Consider the following 6,000-nt stretch of genomic DNA (forward strand, 5'->3'; position numbering starts at 1 on the left):
GTCGCACGGACGGGTCTCGGGATCAGTGCACTACATACAGACCGGCCGTCTGTGGCGGGGCCGCGGTGCGATCTGCCGGTACTGTATATTAACACTATGGGGTAAGAAGGAAGACGTGACCTACCGGACAGGGAAGCGTACGGCCACCGCGAACGTCCACGGCCTCATATCAGCTCCTGGACCGGAGAGACGCCAGCGGCCACACTGAGGGACTATGGGATATGTGGACGGCGGGCGCAGACGCGGTTTGAAAATGGCGCGCAGGAAGCCGGGCCTGGAGCTGAAGAGCGCAGCGCCCGTAACTCATAGCAACCCTTCCCTGTCCGCCCACCAAGCTGTACGACGTCACCTAACGTCTGTCACATGCTGTAGTAATCCCCGCCCTCATGTGTAAGAGCAGCGCAGCTCCACCCACGTCCGAGCACTGAAAGCTCCGCCCACGTGAGGGCAGCACCTGATAGGATGAGGCCCTTGTTTATGGGAGAAGCTTGTGACTGGCAAAGTTCCGCCCCAACAGGAACGCTGGACGTGAAGCCCCGCCCATATGCTAGAGGACTGAGTGACGGAGTGAAGCCCCGCCCCGTGCAGCAGAGCTGTCACTTGGTATATCAGGGAGTAGCTGTCGGGAGTAGGCACCGGCAGGCACCGGAGGGGGATGAGCTGCAGGAACCGTCACGCTGCGTTCACAACGATTTCTTATTGAACATTCACAGCACACAGACCAATTGAACATGTCTTGGGGCTCGTTCACACAGATATTTTCTACATATGACAAAAACAGACCGTTACTCTGATCCAGCGACATAGCTACCGGGGCAGGAGAGGGGACGGTTGTCCAGGGCCCCGCGCTTAGAAAGGCCCACCCCGCTACACCACAAAAAGCTGTATTGCCGCACGCAGTACCCCAATACATTTAAGCCCAGGAGTATACGGGTCCGTGCAGACGGTCAGAATCGGCAGCGCTTTGACCGCAGCACATGTCCGCTGCCGTCTATTGACCGCAGGTGACTCCGCATGTGGTCGCTGAACTGTGCGGAATCACTGTGTCCAATACGTTGTACGGGTGACATTTACAGAGGCTCACGTCTCCACAAGATAAATAGACATGCTGCAGTCTGGAAAGACACTCCACATGTCCGTCTCCACAGGCATCTGTACACGCATATTGGACATGCTATTTCTTGAAATCCCATCCACTATGCTGTAACATCTGGACGCTGCACAAGTACGCATTGTCCAACCTGCAGCGTTTACTGACCTTGTGCACCTACCCTGAGGAGTCCGATCTTCCTGCACGACCACTCTCGGGTCTGTAGACAGTGGGTCGCTTTGTGCCTGCGGTTTACAGGACATTGGAGGTGCTGATGCACGCAGTATGTCAGAGGCCTGGTGCGGGGATTCTGACGCTCTGTGCGGGCGCAGGTGCTGTGGCAGCATATTCCCAAGTGCTGGACTTGTCAGGATCCTGGGTTAGAAGACTATATGATTTTTTAAAATTACAACTTGTGGTGTGATGTGGGGGCATCATACACAATGGGGAACCTTATACATCGTTTGGGGGACCCTGAAACTGTACGTGGCCCTCACACATTTTAAGGACTAAAACAGGGGCCATTATACAGCTTGTAGACTAGTGCGGGGGCCATTATACAGCTTGTAGACTAGTGCGGGGGCTATTATACAGCTTGGAGACTAATGAGGGTGCCATTATACAGCTCGAGGACTAATACGGGGGCCATTATACAGCTTGGGGACTAATGTGGGGGCCATTATACAGCTTAGGCTACTTTCACACTAGCGTCGGGCTCGAGGTTCCCGACGCTAGCATTGTCTCCGCCGCACAACGGGGGCAGCGGATGCATTTTTCCAGCGCATCCACTGCCCCATTGTGAGGTGCGGGGAGGTGGGGGCGGAGTTCCAGCCGCACATGCGCGGTCAGAAAAAGCGGACCGTCGTGAGCAAAAAACGTTACATGTAGCGTTTTTTGCTCCCGATGGTCCGCCACAACACGGCGCAACCGTCGCACGACGGTTGCGACGTGTGTCAATACGTCGCTTAATGTAAGTCTATGGGGAAAAAACGCATCCTGCAAGCACTTTTGCAGGATGCGTTTTTTCGGCAAAACGACGCATTGTGGCGGATTGCAGTTAACGCCAGTGTGAAAGTAGCCTTAGGGACTAATACGGGGGCCATTATACAGCTTGGGGACTAATGCAGTGGCCATTATACAGCTGGAGGACTAATGTGGGGACCATTATGCAGCTTGTAGACTAGTGCGGGGGCCATTATACAGCTTGGAGACTAATGCAGGGGCCATTATATAGCTCGAGGACTAATACGGGGGCCATTATACAGCTGGAGGATTAATGCAGGAGCAATTATACAGCTGGAGGACTAATGTGGGGACCATTATACAGCTCAGGGACTAATGTGGGGGCCATTATACAGCTCAGAGACTAGTGCGAGTGCCATTATACAGCTGGAGGACTAATGTGCAGGTCATTAAACAGCTCAAAGACTAATGCAGGGGTCATTATACAGCTCGAGGACTAATGTGCAGGTCATTATACAGCTCAGGGACTAATGTGGGGGCCATTATACAGCTTGGGGACTACTGCAGGGGTCATTATACAGCTGGAGGACTAATGCGGGAGCCATTATACTGCTGGAGGACTAATGTGGGGACCATTATACAGCTTTGGGACTAATGTGCTGGCCATTATACAGCTCGGAGACTAGCGCGAGTGCCATTATACAGCTGGAGGACTAATGTGCAGGTCATTATACAGCTCGAGGACTAATGCAGGGGCCATTATACAGCTTGAAGACTAATACAGGGGCCATTATACAGCTCGAGGACAAATGCAGGGGCCATTATACAGCTTGGAGACTAATGTGGGGGCCATTATACAGCTCAAGGACTAATGTGCAGGTCATTATACAGCTCGGGGACTAATGCGGGGCCATTATACAGCTCAAGGACTAATGCAGGGGCCATTATACAGCTAGAGGAATAATAAAGGGTCCATTGTACAGCTCAGAGACTAATGTGGGGCCATTATACAGCTTGAGGACTAATGCAGGGCCATTATACAGCTTGTGGACTAATGCGGGGGCCATTATATAGCTTAGGGACTAATGCATGAGCCATTATGCAGCTTGAGGACTGATGCAGGGACCATTATACAGCTCGAGAACTAAGGTAGGGGCCGTTATAGAGCTTGGGGACTAATGAGGGGGCCATTATACAGCTCGGGGACTAATGTAGGGGACATTATACAGCTCGAGGACTAATATGGGGGCCATTATACAGCTTGGGGACTAATGCAGGATCCATTATACAGCTGGAAGACTACTGTAATGTGGGGGTCATTATACAGCTTGGGGACTAAAGCAGGAGCCATTATACAGCTCGAGGACTAATGTAGGAGACATTATACAGCTCGAGGACTAGTACCGGGGCCATTATACAGCTTGGGGACCAATGTGTGAGCCATTATACAGCTTGGGGACTAATGCAGGGGCCATTATATACTACCGTTCAAAAAGTTTAGGGTCACTTAGAAATTGCCAATGAAGCTAACATTAAGGCTATGTGCACACGTTGCGTATTGTATGCGCTTTTACCGCGTTTTTTCGCATACACGCATACACAACACAATCCATTGAATTCAATGGGATTCCGCAATGCTGTGTTAATGCTGCGTATTTTTCCATTGCGGAATCGCATAGGGGAAAAATACGCAGCATGCTCATTCTTTGTGCGGAATCGCGGGGATTCCGCACACATAGGAATGCATTGATCTGCTCACTTTCCGCATGGGGCTATGCCCACCATGCACAAAGTAAGCGGATCATGTGCGGATGGTACCCAGGGTGGAGGAGAGGAGACTCTCCTCCAGGCCCTTAAAAAATGGATTAAAATAAAAAATTGTTGTAATACTCACCTTCTGGCGGCCCCCGGATCCAGCCCAGGCCTTAGCGATGCGCCCGGCAGCTCCCGTTCCCAGTGATGCCTTGCGACAATGACCTGTGATGACGTAGCGATCTCACGTGATGCTACGTCATCTGGGGTCATTGTCGCAAGGCATCGCTGGGAACGGGAGTTGCCAGGAGCATCGCGAGGAACGGGAAAGCTGCGGGGGCCGCCGGAAGGTGAGAATATCACGTTTTATTTGTGTATGTTAAACATATCTTTTTACTATTGATTGCATAGGCAGCATCAATAGTAAAAAGTTGGTCACACTTGTCAAACACTATGGAAAACGCTAGCAGTCTGCAAGCTAATTACGCTTGCAAAACACTAGTGTTTAGCGGGAATACGCATGCCAATTCCACATGCGTATTTCCCCAAGGCAGGGAGTTGCGGAATTGCCGCGGAAATTTCCGCGGCAATTCCGCAATGTTTGCACATAGCCTAAATGATTCAGACATACACTCAATACATTGTTAATGTGGTAAATGACTATTCTACTGCAAACGTCTGGTTTGTAATGCAATCTTCATAGTTGTATAGAGGCCCATTTCCAACAACCATCACTCCAGTGTTCTTATGGTACTTTGTGTTTGCTAACTGTGTAAGAAGGCTATAGTAAATATAGGAAAACTGACTGAACAGCAATCTAGTCTGAACTGATGCATAAGCAAAAAAAGTCTTACATAGCAAATAGATAATGGCTGAACTCAATTTTACTGTGCTAAAGCAAGGAAATGTGCGGTACATGAAATGTGAATAGCATAATGGCTTGTGAAATCTATGAAAAAACACATGAGATGCTTAGCACAAGATTTGGCCAAAAATTGTGAGCCCATCCACCAAACGTCAAGGTGATCTCAGATCGGATGGGTAACTGACCTGTCTGCCTAGTGTGAACACTTACCTATGGCTAATAACATGGTAAAGCCTGCATTTATAGGAAGGTCAGAACCAACTGTGTTTGGATGTAATTAAAATCACAGCATGGTGAAGGGCATGGCGTTCAAGTCAGAAAAAAAGTACATAGTAAATAGAGGAAAACTGACTGAACAGCAATCTAGTCTGAACTGGTGCATAACCAAAAAAAGTCTTACATAGCAAATAGATAATGGCTGCACTCAATTTTACTGTGCTAAAGCAAGGAAATGTGCGATACATGAAATGTGAATAGCATAATGGCTTGTGAAATCTATGAAAAAACACATGAGATGCTTAGCACAAGATTTGGCCAAAAATTGTGAGCCCATCCACCAAACGTCAAGGTGATCTCAGATCGGATGGGTAACTGACCTGTCTGCCTAGTGTGAACACTTACCTATGGCTAATAACATGGTATAGCCTGCATTTATAGGAAGGTCAGAACCAACTGTGTTTGGATGTAATTAAAATCACAGCATGGTGAAGGGCGGGGCGTTCAAGTCAGAAAAAAAGTACATCTGAGACTGGCTAATAAAAGGAAAAGATTAATATGGGCAAAAGAACACAGACATTGGACAGAGGAAGATTGGTAAAAAGTGTTACGGACAGACAAATCCAAGTTTGAGGTGTTTGGATCACACAGAAGAACCTTTGTGAGACGCAGAACTGAAAAGATGCTGGAAGAGTGCCTGACGCTATCTGTCAAGAATGGCGGAGGTAATGTGATGGTCTGGGGTTGCTTTGGTACTGGTAAAGTGGGAGATTTGTACAAGGTAAAAGGGATTTTGAATAAGGAAGGCTATCACTCCATTTTGCAACTCCATGCCAAAGCCTGTGGACAGAGCTTGATTGGAGACAATTTCATCATACAACAGGACAATGACCCAAAGCACACCTCCAAATTATGCAAGAACTGTTTAGGGAAGTAGCGGGCAGCTGGTATTCTATCTGTAATGGGGTGGCCAGCGCAGTCACCAGATCTCAACCCCATTGAGCTGTTGTGGGAGCTGCTTGACCGTAAGGTGCACAAAAAGTGCCCATCAAGCCAAACCAACTTGTGGTAGGGGTTTCTGGAAGCATGAGGTGACATTTCTCCAGATTACCTC

General features: G+C 48.9%; 1 protein-coding gene across 1 annotated transcript in view; it reads right to left on the reverse strand.

Annotated features, from left to right (window-relative positions):
• The window catches only part of CEP135 (centrosomal protein 135), a 104,864-nt gene extending 104,503 nt beyond the window's left edge, over positions 1 to 361 (reverse strand). Inside the window, exon 1 of the mRNA XM_077279731.1 lies at positions 125 to 361. The gene's annotated coding sequence lies outside the window, so the exon portion shown is untranslated. The remainder of the gene's footprint in view (positions 1 to 124) is intronic.
• Positions 362 to 6,000: the final 5,639 nt, after the last annotated feature.

This window comes from Ranitomeya variabilis, chromosome 1 (assembly GCF_051348905.1).
Source record: "Ranitomeya variabilis isolate aRanVar5 chromosome 1, aRanVar5.hap1, whole genome shotgun sequence".
NCBI lineage: Eukaryota > Metazoa > Chordata > Amphibia > Anura > Dendrobatidae > Ranitomeya > Ranitomeya variabilis.